Source organism: Parambassis ranga, chromosome 10 (assembly GCF_900634625.1).
Source record: "Parambassis ranga chromosome 10, fParRan2.1, whole genome shotgun sequence".
Classification (NCBI taxonomy): domain Eukaryota; kingdom Metazoa; phylum Chordata; class Actinopteri; family Ambassidae; genus Parambassis; species Parambassis ranga.
The window spans coordinates 22,212,530-22,226,153 of NC_041031.1; the positions used below are offsets into that span (position 1 = coordinate 22,212,530).

General features: G+C 47.3%; 1 protein-coding gene across 1 annotated transcript in view; it reads right to left on the reverse strand.

The window, feature by feature from the left end:
• The window catches only part of fat4 (FAT atypical cadherin 4), a 94,369-nt gene that overhangs the window by 56,957 nt on the left and 23,788 nt on the right, over positions 1 to 13,624 (reverse strand). The window lies entirely within an intron of this gene.

A 13,624-nucleotide genomic window follows, 5' to 3' on the forward strand; every position in this document is an offset into this window, starting at 1 on the left:
ACGGGGTCAGCACCAGAGGTCAGAAGGTGATGATTAATCCCTCGCAGCAGTTGCATTGTGGGAGCCCAGGTCAAAACCCCAGTTTAGTACAAGAGTGTCATTTGTTAGTTGACCTTTCCTACAGCTCTGACATGCAAGAAGAAAATGGTGAGAAGTTCGGCTGTGTGTAGGGGAGCAACAAAAACCCCCACGTTCTATGGAATTAAAACGATCATCTGGTAACTTTCATCCTGTTTTCCAACATAAAGGCTTAAAAGAAGAACGTTCCACACAAGCAGCATCCGCCATTTTGTTTTAACACATCCAACCAGCAGCAGCAGACCCCTACACAGATCTGAGGCCTCTGTCGCCATCATTCCCAAGCTGAACTGGCCAATCCACAGCTAATAGCAGGATCACCTGAGATGTAAGTCACTCATGGGGGACTGTCACACAGCGCCCTCTAGGTGAACTGCAGCCACACAACTAAAATGTCTCTGTTGGAGAGCAGATGACGTCTGTTCTTCATTTCTACCACTCAGTGCTTTTAAACAAACCCTCCGAAAAAACAATGAGGCAGGCCGCACAGACAGGAGGACTCGTGGGCATTTGGAAATGTGACAGTGAGAAATACTCAGACAACAAAAGAAGCACCAACAAGAGACAACAGAGGACACACACAGTCCAGCTGTTCACCAGCAGAAACAGAGTCTGGCAGCAGCAAACATCAGACGTCATCATCAATATCTGTGGCACACAATGCAGAGATGAAGCACCAGATATGTTCCCTACACCCAGACACACACACACACCCAGACACACACACAGACACACACACACACACACAGACACCCAGACACACACACACACACAAAATCCAGAGCAGAGCAGAGCTGGGCTCACAGGAGGGACCACAGGGTCGCCAGCACAGGACGGGACGTCAACAGATCTAAATATTGGTTTGACGGTTTCACGTCATCCCGAGCAGGAGAGAGAGAGAGAGAGGGGGGACAGGGGGGCACGAAGCTTCTAATCCGGTGGACGTCTGTCCGCTGTCAGTCAGTGCAGAGAAGAGGATTTAAGGAGGGCTGCGGCGGGCTAAAAGGGCTTACAGTGTCACATATGATCTGGTCACCGACAGGAGCAGTCATCACCTCCACCTCCACCCACCCTCCCACCCACAACCCCCACACCAGATCTGCATACATGGACGAAAAATCAACCACTTGGCACGACGGGGACATTGAAAGGAAAGGGGGGTGGCTGGGGGGCAGCAATTGAGAGACCAGAAAAAGACATGAGGCCCTAAAGTCAGCCGAGCCTCTTGTGTCTCCTCTCAGCACCCCCCCACCCACCCGCCTCTCCTGCTTTTGTCATGACACCCCCCCCCCCCACTTTATATTAGTCTCAGCTGTTGAGCAGCTTTTGTCACACTGCATATCTGGCTCTTCAGATGCTGTGATCAGTCCGTGAGTCCACTCCGTCTCACTGCTGTTTGTTTTTAAATCTCTTCTAATAAACGTGGCTGGTTTCTCCCCCTCCATTGTCTCATGTCCTGCCTGCACATCCTGCCCCAGCAGGAAATGGACCACATTAAGGAAGTAATACCTTTTCTTGTGACCTTTAGAATGGCTCCCGATGATTCGGTCTGTTTAATAAGGACAGAAACACTTGCTGCTGGCAGTGTCCTGGGTTTACTTCGTCCCATCCTTCCACCCAGCATCACATCACTGCAGCCGCTGCCTCTCTGTCTAATTCCTGTTTCTATGTTTCCACTGCATGGAAGAGCTCCTCTTTCATTTGAGACTCTCCTGACGAGCAGCTCAGGTTTCCTGTCGGTCCAGCTCTGGATCACCACGGTTAGTTCCTACCTGTTTAAAGTAGATCCCATGAGTCAAGAAAAATCATGGAATAATTTAATAAATGCTGCCGTGCAGCCAGCAGACCGTCACACAGGCTGACACCAGGCTCCGGGCGTCTTTCTACTCGTCCTTCTGCTCAGGGCGGAGGTTTCTGCTGAGTGTTCAGGTTCACACACTCCGTCACACCTGACCCTGCCGTCTACAGCTGGAGAGGAAGCTTTGTCTGAGCACTTGTGGCTTGAATGAGGGATAAGTGCCATCAAGGGCGCATGAATGTTCTTTAATGAAGAGGTGCTTCTCATTCAGACCTCTCTGTGTGTTTCTGGATAAACTGTGGACGCTTCCTGCTTTTAGAGCCTTTCTGTACAATACTCCTGTCTCGACACGCATTTATTGTTCAACATGGAACCAAAAACTATGTGGCTACTTAGACAGAATTGTTCTCTCAGAGCAGTTCTGTCCTTGAAGCTTTAACCCGAGTAAAAAATATACTTCTGAGGAATGTTTTGATAGTTAAGAACAGCCTTTCAGAACGTCTCTCTGACTGTGTAGCTGCTGTCTGTATGTGTCTCCACATTGTCTAGGAATGCCTTTGCATAGCACGGTAGCCTTAAGGCTTGGTTGGCCAAAAACATGTCTTCAGGCCAGATGGTTTGGCCGGACAGTGGAGGTCTGGATTCCCACGGAGGAAACACTGAAGCTGGAGCTTTTTCAGTTACGCTTCCAGCTCCCTGCTGCACTCTGTAATGCCATGATTCAAACTCATTGGGCTGCGTGATGTTTAATTGAACCACAAGCTGTTAATCCAAGGAAAGAAAATCAACTAATCCAGATTAAGGTCAGCCTGACGGGGAATGGAATTGTCAAAAGCGCTCCCTCGGCCTGCTGGGCACCTTTACAGATTGGGCTCATTACTTGAAAGCCAAACATGCTCACGTGACGCAAACAGCACCCAGACTGGAGAGTGTTTGTGGCACCGTGAGAAGATTTTGACTTAATCTCACACCAATGACTGCTGGTTTGTTTGTTTTCTGCTCAAGTAAGAAGGCAGGAAGTGTGAGAAAAGTGTGACTGGCCTGATCCATGAATGGAATTTTAACAAGAGACTTGTGAGGTGTGAGAGGCGAGCAGACGGAGGGTTATTTGATAGCATTAGCAGATGCGTTTTAGCACGCCTATCGGTTTCATTGCTAAAACACTGTGTCTAATTCAGCCTCTCCTTATCATCTGTCCCCGGACAAACAGGCTTTCCCTCTCAGCCGGACTTCACTTCACTCTGCATTTCTTTCTCCATCCCTAACATCACTTCAGCACCGATGGAGCGACCGGTCCGACAAAGTATCTTTATGAACTCAGCGCTGACAACGGTCGCTCTGGAAACGGTCCCATTCACAGAGAAAAGTGCAAGATTATGTCATTTCTGTTCATCACATCAATGAAACAGCAGGACGTTCAGCCGGGCTCAGGCTACGCTCACTGAAAGTCTGTGAAAGTACAAAAGTGAATGCAGCTGGATCACTTGTGATCATTTCAAGAGGAAGCTGCAGAAGGATTCAGTAACACTTCAGGAAACTTCTGAAAGGAGCCACATGTGTTAAACGTGATGATTTTCACTCCAGTTAAAAGTTCCCCCCGAGCCTGTTAGGGTGCTGGGTTTGTCCTTTTACATTAGAAGACAATTAAGTCAAAATGAGCCACTGAACCGACACCCCCTGCACGTTTTCATGTCTCTCTCCTGTCAGGAGGTGGGACCACTGCTTCATGATTTACAGTTGAGGACGGTCAAACAGTTCCAGAGGTGGACGTGGATAATGCGTCCCACACGGCACCTCTGAGTGATTTCAGGTGGGACTGGACGCTAACATTTATCCAGAGAGTCTTCGTTTTTCTTGGGACGGTGCTGCTGGGTGGGGGACCCAATCCTGACGAGGCAGCTGTGTTTGGGAAAGGAAACTATTTATCAGAAACGTGAAGTGATATATGCTAACCTGAACTCTGCACGCATGCATCGTCTCATCAGCAACTGTTCCCAAAGATCCATCACAGAGGGACACGCGGCGCTGCGAGGCCTCCGCAATTAGTGCGTCAACAGCTGGGGAGCCCATTAGACACTCCTGGGTGTTTGCTTCATCTCCTTTGTTTAGAGAAGGCTGACCAGCATGGACAAACACGGGACACTAATGAATGGTGTCTGTCAGGAGTGCGAGTGGGAACGTCTGGGTGGGAAAGGGTCGTTTTTTTTTTTTTTTTGTAAATTTGGGGGCAAAAAATGGAGAAAAAGGAGCAACGTGACGTCAAACAAACTGTGCTGAGCTGTTTGGAAAATCTTATTAATTTTTGCAGATGTTCATTACGCTTTGGCCGGGGTTAAGAAAATAAGTGCTCTTACAGTTTTTTGCCATTTGTCTTTGGAGAATAGATCACTGGCTGAAGCCCTGACCGCGAGCCATCTGAGACCGCTGCAGCACATGCAAGGCAATCAGACCCAAATGTTAACGTAATGCTGGCCCGATGAACACTGTGTGCTGTGAGTGCCTTCAGTCTGGAACATGTAATTGTTTGAACAAGTCAAGTCACTGTCTGAATGCTGCTGCTTGCATTTATCTGCTGACATTAAAGGGACATTCTGCAGATTCTGAACCTCAGAGTACTGCCTGGTACCGGGCGGGGCAGCTGGTGGAGACCCGGTCTGCAGCATGCAGGTCCATTTTACAGGAGAACTTTGAGCCACACATGGAGAGGAGAGTGCTGGATACAGACTTCATCAAATGAAACCTGTCCATGGTTCATGGTCTGTGTCTCCATGGTTTCCTGCCTGAACCAGTCTTGGCACATTTCTGTTAAATTAGCATGGTGGTGCTAATGTAGCTACACCATCTGCATGGTTAGAGGCGTGACCGCTGTTGCGTGACAGGTGTTTTCAGTCCACTAGTGCTCGCTCTGAAGTCAAAATGGCGACTTTGGAACCTTGCTCGAAAACACTCCCAACAACATTAAAGATTTAGAAGCTCAGAGGGCAATGGGCCAAGTGCATTCTGGGTACTGATGCTTATTTTTACCCTTGTATACTTTAGTTTTTTTTCCGTTTCTTCATCTTTTGAAGTTTTATCATGAGGAATAAAACGTCCATTTAGCTGACACTCACACAGACCTCGGGTGGTGAGGACGGCCGAGCAGCGAGAGCGTGGGAGTCTGAGAACTTATCTGAAAGAGTTAAGATAACCCCGAAGTGAATCATTCAACATGGCCTAGAAGCTCATCTCAGCTCCAGCTGACGTTATTCTGCATTATCTCACCTACACCCATACTGCAGCCTGCGCGCACACACACACACAGACACACACGTAAAAACAAACACAGATTACAGAGGCCATTTATCCTCCATAAATCACACCAGAGGAACGGTGCAGTGCGTCTGCACAGAGGATGAAGCCTAAAGCCCGAATACCCTGAAACGTGGTGAAGCTGCTTTTTACGGGAGGGAGATAAGGGCAGAGTGTGTTTGCACCGTGCTGCCATGGCGTCCACGAAGAAAAAAACAGAGAGAGCGCCTATTTTTTCTCCTCTCTGGGGTTCAACGACGGCTGTAAATGTAATCCATCCATCCAGAAAGAGGAGTGCACTCCTCTCTGCAGCAGACTCCCTCCCATGTTGTTGCTGGCAGAGGCGCTGGAGCTGTGATGCTATTTTCTGTTAAACACTCTCTTTATTTCTTTTTTTTTCTTCTCATGTATTCCTGAAATGTTACACAGTGAAGATGTTGACTCTTTGGTTACAGTGTGGGCTAGAAGTCGAAGGCCTGTAATCAGTTTTGCAAACCTCGCTGCCTTCACTCGGTCAGCCTGTTTATTTCTAACTTGATGACATTGTCCAAAGTCGGTTTGTTGAAACAAACTCTTGTATTATGATTGAAAACGTTGTCAGGAGAGCACAGAGCTAGTTAACTATAGAATATAACAATCATCAAAGTATGTGTGGTGATATTAACATTTACAGTGGGGCTTTTCTTTTCACAATCAAACAGAGGTCACACAGGAACAGAGGACCTTCACAGCAGCCTCACTCACACTGCCTAATGTTCATGAATCCACCAACAGGAGAACGACACTGATCTCCAAGAAGAACACTGCTGCCTGGCTGCAGTTTGATGAAGAGCATGTGGACAAAGCAGAGGGCTGCTGGGAAAATATTCTGAGGACAGATGAGACCAGAATAAAAAAGTCTGAAGAAAGTAAAACTCTGCACTCCAGCATAAAAACCTCATCCCATCTATGAAGCATGGTGGTGGTAGTATCATAGTTTGGGCCTGTTTTGCTGCCATCATTGATGGATCAATGAATTCTAAAGGAACATGTCAGGACGTCTGTCTGTGAGCTGAACCTGAAGAGAAAGAGCAGCAAGACAACGAGCCCAAACACACAAGAGGTTCTACAAAAGAACGGTTCAAGAAGAACAGAGTTCATGTTCTGAAGTCACAGTCCTGACCTTCATCCACCTGAGATGTTGTGGAAGGAGCTGAAACAAGCAGTTGATGTGAGGAAACCCAGCAACATGTCAGAACTGAAGCTGCTCTGTACTGAGGAATGGACTCAGACTCCTCCAAGCTGCTGTGGACGACTGATCAGCAGCTACTGGAAACCTTTAGCTGCTGTTATTGCTGCACGAGGAGCTCACAGATATTTTGGGTCATATTTATATAGAACTATAGAAGAAGATGCTGCCAAATTTAGGGTCATTTTTGTGCATCTGACATGAAAATAAATGGAACAATTAAACCTCTATTGACACTAATTAAAGGTCCTCCAACATCCAGATTCGGAGGATAAACACGGTCGAGCCAGTTCAAGCTGTAACCATCACGTCTGTAAATCAGCTTCACACACAGTATGTGGGCCGTCCCGCCTCACCGCTGGACGCCGTGCGCCTCTGTACGCGCAGAGATTAACAGCAGAGAATAAAAAGGTTTAACGGCGCACTTAATGTTTAAGGAAAATATTATTAAAGCCGTTTCAGACAACAGCTGGCTCAATGATCAATCACAGGGCTGTTTACAGAAGAGAAAATCAGCCACTAACTCATCCGTTTACTGTCACGTCAGGATCAGTTAACCAGAGGAAGTGTGACGGTTTTCAAATGGCGTCTTTCTCCGTTTCAGAACAAGAGCTTCAAAGCAAGAAAAGCTTTTAGCAGAGCACTTCTACAAATGACTTGGACAAACACAGCGTGACTGACTCCAGTGAGGAAGATGGACGTCCAACCTCTGCCATAAGGACCCTGAGAGCCTGACAAAGAGCAGCTGAATCACCGAGTGCAGATGTGTGCGTCTGTGTCAGGAACTCTCTTCTAAATTAAGCCAGAAGTGGACAAACAAACAGTTCCTGACTCACAATGTGACCGAAACAATACCCAGTGCCACTGCTGAGTGTCAAACCACCGCGGGCCAGATCTGACCGAGGCCACACGAGGCTGAGGGAGGTCGTAAAGTTAAGTCAGCAGAAGAAGGAGCGGAGCGACACGACAGGGCGGGGATTGTTGGAATTCTCCGAGCGCAGCCAGCACAGCTTCCTGTTATTTGTTTTGTAGTAAATGCTGACTCTCAGGGGGATATGACCGACCGTAAGGCTGGACACAAGTCGCCGTCTGTCCTCTGACCGCCTCTGTTGTCTGGTGTGTGTGTGTGTGTGTGAATGGGTGTGAGTTAACTGTTTACATGTGTTTTTGATTTATCCAATCAGCCAGGATGTGCAGTAAAATGTGTTTTTTTTTTGTAAGGAGTGTGCATCCTGTCCTTCAGTCAGGCTAAAGGTAAATACATTACTATATATTACTATAATAACTTTAAATGGTTAACATCGTGGCTCGAAGTGTAGAGACCACCAACCAGAAAATGCTGCACTGTATAAACATCATTGTCATTTTGGAAGCCATAACTATGCTGATTGAACTAATTTAAATAGGCAGCTAGCTTGGTAAATTAGCCAGGAATAAATGTTACTATTTCCTGTGAACGCTGGCATTCCTCAAACACTTTAGGTTTAATAACCCAAATTAATACGTTAATTCGGAACAGGAACGGCTGCAATGAGGTGGAAAAATGATGAAAATATATCAATATCAGCCAAAACAAGCAGAACAATATCTGCATGTAGGCCAGTTTGAAAACACAAGTATGAAGCAAACGGGACAGAAACTGCAACCAGAGAGAGTGAAGGAATGAAGGCAGAGCAGTGTCACCATCCTGCCACAGCTCCGAGCCGCTCTGAGCAGGGAGGGTGCAGATAAGCAGGTCAACTCTGTGAACTCCCAAAGACTAGCCGCTAAGTTGCTAAGTTCTTCAAGCTGCCTGGTTCCCATTCCACCGAATGATCAGACTAAACCAGCACTGGAACACAGGACTGCAGCACTGGCTGTTGAACATATTGCATGAGCTTCTTGTCATGTTTACTGTGGAGCCGAACAGACTGAGGTATTTATGGATAATACCACTGTTTTTATTGAATGCCTGTCATCTGCATTTATATTTATTTCTCCTAAATAAAGCCATATGCTGACATTTATTCCCTCCGAAGAACTAAACGTGGCTTCCTCATTTTATAGAGAGACAAAGTGTAACCTGAAATCCACTCAGCATATCAATATGTTTACCCGAGAGTGATTTGACTCTACTGAGTCGACACCATAAAAATATACAACTCTGCTGCTCTCCCCCCCCATTGGAGTCTAATGGGCCGGGACCTTTCCTCGCCTCATTATCTGGTTCTGCTCCCTCTGTCTGCAAAACTGTAGTGTGGAAGGAAAAATATTTAAAAATAGAGAGAAGAGACGCTCAGAATAACATAAAGAACATAAAGGTGTAAGAGAGGTGAGAAACACAGCGGAGGGAAAAGTGTGGAGGCCGCGCAGACTCTGCGGCGTGAGTTTTATTGTCTGACTGCTTAATTGTAAATAACAGGCCTCAGCGATGTGAACGGCCATTCATCCAGCCAGACAGAGTGATTAATCCATGCTGGGCTGTGTGTGTGAAAGAGAGAAAAAGAGAAGGCTCTTTCTTTCCCTTTCTCGTCTCTATCTCACTACCCCGCAGGTCCTAATTGGTTAATTTCATAAACTTCTCAAAGGGGCGCTCACTCAGGCCCTCCCTCTGCTTTTATTGGAAGAACAGGAGCCAGTTCAGCATCGCTACCTGCAGCTCTGTGTGGCAGTGGGGGATGAGAGTCAGGCGGCCTCCTTCAGGAGGGAGATAATGGGCTCAGCCCAGCCGGAGAGGGGGACATGGTTTAGAGCTGGTCACTTCCCAGTGTTTTGTCCATGGGCAGCGTCTATGACCTGCTCGTTCTTTCACTCTGGGATGCTGCTGTGATATCATAGCACACAGGCAGGTCGGGGAATCGAGCAAATCTGAAGTGGTGCCGAGTTTCAAAAAGTCACGGTCAACAGGCTGCAGCATGTGTTTAGTAGAGGTTAGTAACTCATCTACCTCAGATCACACCTGGACAACAAGACTAGAGAATCAGGAGCGCCTCTGTGGTCTGCAGCAAGGACACTCACACCCTCTCCTCTGTCCTTAAATCGTCTGGACCACAGCTTTCAGTCAGCTGTGGTTGCACAAAATGACACAGCTCAGTGTGTCGGTGCAAAGGCTCACGTCCATGAAATGTGGTCTCACACAAAAATGTCATTTTAATAAAGCTGTAAACAACAAAAACATCTTTGGTAATAAAGTAATAAACTACAATGGGCAGGCTAACGGACCTAACTGGTTAGGTTAATGTAGGTATGTTCCCTGTGGCCAAAGTGTTTTATTTATAACTACATAAACAGTAATAATGATTTAGCGGTTAAATTTAATGGGTTATTTTGGTATTTTTGCATTATGTTCATGCGAGGGCCTCATTAGGATTCATGTTAATGTCCGCTGGATTTGTTTTCTTCTACATGAGGCTGAAAATAGACTGGACACGCTTCGAGTAACGTTCAATGAGTGAAACATAGTTGTGGATTCTTAAAAAACAGCCAGCTATAATCACTCAATAACAACTGCATTACAAGGCCGCCATGAAAATTGGTGCAGCCAGACACCGTCTACATCAGTTATTCAGGCCCAGGAGTCGCCATGCGAATAACGCTGCCCTCTTGAGAAGAAAGGTATAATGGAGACCTCCCTATCGGCGCTCGGGATCAGAGCCTTTCAAGTGTTTCGCCCCCAAAATGAGCAAATGAAGCGTCGCCCTGAGCCTGTGTTTACAATCAAAGTGGACTCAGCAAGAATGGCTGGTGCAGGCCGGAGATAGCATCGAAGGCCCTTTCTCATGCAGGCGATGGGCATCCCGCTGCCGCTCCGCCCACCTGGACTGATCACTCCTTTCATTTATGTACTGATGTGATTTTTCACTGCAGCATCGAGCTTTTATGAGAGGAATTCCAGGCTCTGTACGGCGGAGGGCCCTTCGCAGCAGATAAAAACTCAAAGTATAAACACGCTCCCATTAGGGAACTGGCGGCGGACCAGCCTTTTACCTCAAAGTGATGTGTGTTATCTGAGCGGCGGCCCCCGCCTGAGCCGAAGTGATTCACTGCAGGGACGCTAGCAGAGGACTTTGAGATGAGCCAGGTCTGGGTGCAGCCGCGGTCTAAAGGCCAATCTGTCTCCATAAAATAGACTTGTTCGCCCCAAAATGGAAAAAACAACATGTTTGGATCCATGTGCGGCGTCCTACACTCTCTACGTGTGAACTTTTAAGTGCCCATTAAATCAGCAAGTATGAGCCTCACAGCCCGTTAAGAGCAGCCCGAACAAACCCAGGAGTTTCCCTCAGGTGAGATTCTTCTTCTTCTTCTTCTCTTAAAAGTTGATGAATTCTGTCTGCTGTTTGCCACATGAGGGTTTTTTTTTTTTAGATTGACCCTTCCTCCTGCGGTCATGTGCAACACTAGCCGCACTGTGCTGCTACCATCCATCAGCATCACCAGAGCAGTTTACAGTTCTATAAAAGTCTTAGCGTGTCTTTGCCGATCTGTAAATCAGGTGTGCAGAAGACTGACATCATAAGTAACACAAAACCAATAAAGCAGAGGCTAAATCTAAAAAAAAGACTTTCATAAATAACACATATTAAGAAGGCAGGGTGGCCATAAAAGTGGAGACTGGTGCACCATGGGAAAGCTGCCCTGCTGTCTTATGAAAGGTCATTTAAAGAGTCGGTCTGTAAAATAATAAGAAGAGTTAGCAGGATGTGTTTCAGTGAAGGAGCAAAAAAAAAAAAGAAACACAAACATTCACATCTGCAACGTTCTTTCATCTCAACTTTCCGCGCCGTCAGCCATGACCACGATTCACATTTGCATATAGGAGTCTGCAGAAGCCATCTTATTTTTTTGCTTATTGAGGACGCTTATCAGTTGCTGTTCCCAACTCGGCATAAATCCTGAGGATTAAAAGACTTCCAAAAAAAAAAGTTTTGGAGGAGGGAAAAGAAAAAAGTGGGGGTTTTACAAAGGGCGGTGGTGTGTGTGTGTGTGTGTGTGTGTGTGTGTGTGTGTGTGTGTGTGTGTGTGTGTGTGTGTGGGGGGGGGGGGGAGCCGACAGGATGAAAAGAAGTTGGGAGCCCATAGAAATGCTAAGGAAGTGGCCCTCTCTTTTTTTTCTCCACCCCCCTCCCAAGTCGCTCAGGGGTAGGAAGTTCCCAGCTCTGCCACTTCATTAATTCATGCTATTTAACAAGCGGGATTGTGGTGGGGCTTCTTCGGCCCCCTTCACACTGGAAGCAACAACAGTGCCATCAGTAACTGACAACCCCCCGGGCGGAGGGGCTATGGCCTCCGGGGTCCACGCTGCAAACAGAGCCACGGGAAGCAGAACCTTGCCATTCAAAAGTTCAGCCTTTATTTGTCATCCCTGGTTTCTCCCCACCATACACATCCCCAATCACAGGCCTCCATTGAGGGTGAGGGGGAGGGATGAATCTCCCCTGTTTCCTATTAAGACAGAATAGAGGAAGAGTAGTGGGAGAGGGGGGGGTGCTCATCAGAGGAATCTGTATGCTCATCCATAACTTCTTAACGTTCGCTGACCACAGGGTCTGAGAGACGCTGGGAGGAGGGGGGGGGGGTGTGGAGGAGGAGGAGGAGGAGGAGGGAGCAAGTGCCAGAAGAAGAAACAAAAAAAACAGACAAACTCATGGACGGGTAAATGATTCACAGGGTGTTTTGTCTTCCGCCATCAATGGCACAAGCAGAGCTCTGTCCAAAAGAAATGTACGGCTCCTCACCCTTAAGTCATGGGGGGGCAAGGTTTCAGGACTCAGATCCTGACCTGCAGTTTCACACAGATATCACACACACCAGTACCTGCACTGTCAGGCTAACTGTGCTGCTGGTGTGAAAGCATCCCTCAGTTTTTCACAGGTTGCTGTTGCATCTGTTTTTCCAGAAACATAAAAACGTCTGGTTATTTATTTTGTTGGCAGTTCATGTCGACACAAATCAGCTTTTCAGGCATTTTTAATTTTGTTTCTAGAACGATGAGGAGGAGGAGGAGGCGTCATGCAATTCAGAGTCAACGGAGAGTGACAGACAACACAGACGTTCAAAGGTCCTGCAGACATCGATCCACTGTGCATGCAAGGAACTCCAGGAGAGTATCATCCGGGCCGAGAAGCAGACCGAACGACACCCACCACTGAATCTACAGCAGCGCAAACCTTAAGTACTCATCATGACTGAAAGTGCAATCATGAGATATGTAGTGTGGGTTCACACTGTAATTCTACATGTGTACAGTGATAGTGCCCCGTGTGGGTTTGATCCAACAGCAGCTCTCTGTAAACACGCTGCGAGCCCTCGGGGGAGCTTCGTAAGAGGCTGAGCTGACAAACGATGGCGGCTGTGAGGGGAGGTCTGTAATCCACCCGCAGAAACCTGCACACGAGGTTTACTGCCATCGTGGAATGAGCGCTGGGTTCACCCTCTCAGTCAATTAGTTAAAATTACATTGCGTTAATGCCTCTCTGGTGGAATGCTACCCAGAATCCCTCAGGAGAAACCCGGGCCCAGGCCCCACATCACTCACCGTGCCTGAAAGGTGTTGAAATCAGGGCTGGGATTCCCATATCTGTAACCTCAACCTCCGAGTTTCAGCCGCTCTCAGCTGTTCCGCGATCTGCTCATTTATTACCTCGCACAGCCGCCGAGGGACGGCGACTGAAAATAAACACCGCACACGGCGCTGTATCACCCACTGATATTATCTCCGGTCTGCTATCTATTATGGTGAGACCATAATGAATGAGGGTTAAAGAGTACACGGATGATGTCTTCTCACAGCCCATTAAGGGCGGCCACAGCCAGCCCAGATGAGCGAGGAGGGGACAATCTGCCAGGGCGGCCGACCGCGGCCCGGGCCTCGTCTCTTAATTGCTAATATAGTTATTAAGGGATGCCAGTGGGAAGACCACCGGGGTGGGATTGTCCCTGAATTATCACAGTTGCCTTTCAGGGCCGTGGAATTCCTCTAAAGGCCAGTGATTCAGTGTCACACAAAGCTTTTATCATTTTCCCCACTGGGGCCCGGTGGGATCCCCACTAAGACCCACAAAGCAGCACACACAGACACCCACACCTCACTGAATGTAGCGCTATTTTTCATGCATGTTGTTATCGGATTAAAATGGTGAGCGCTTCTCTTTTCTTTTCTTCATCTTAATCTTCTTCTTGATATTACAGATGCATTCAAAAACATGTGAACTAGCTTTCATATCAAACAAAAGATTGTGGTTTTGTCTGCA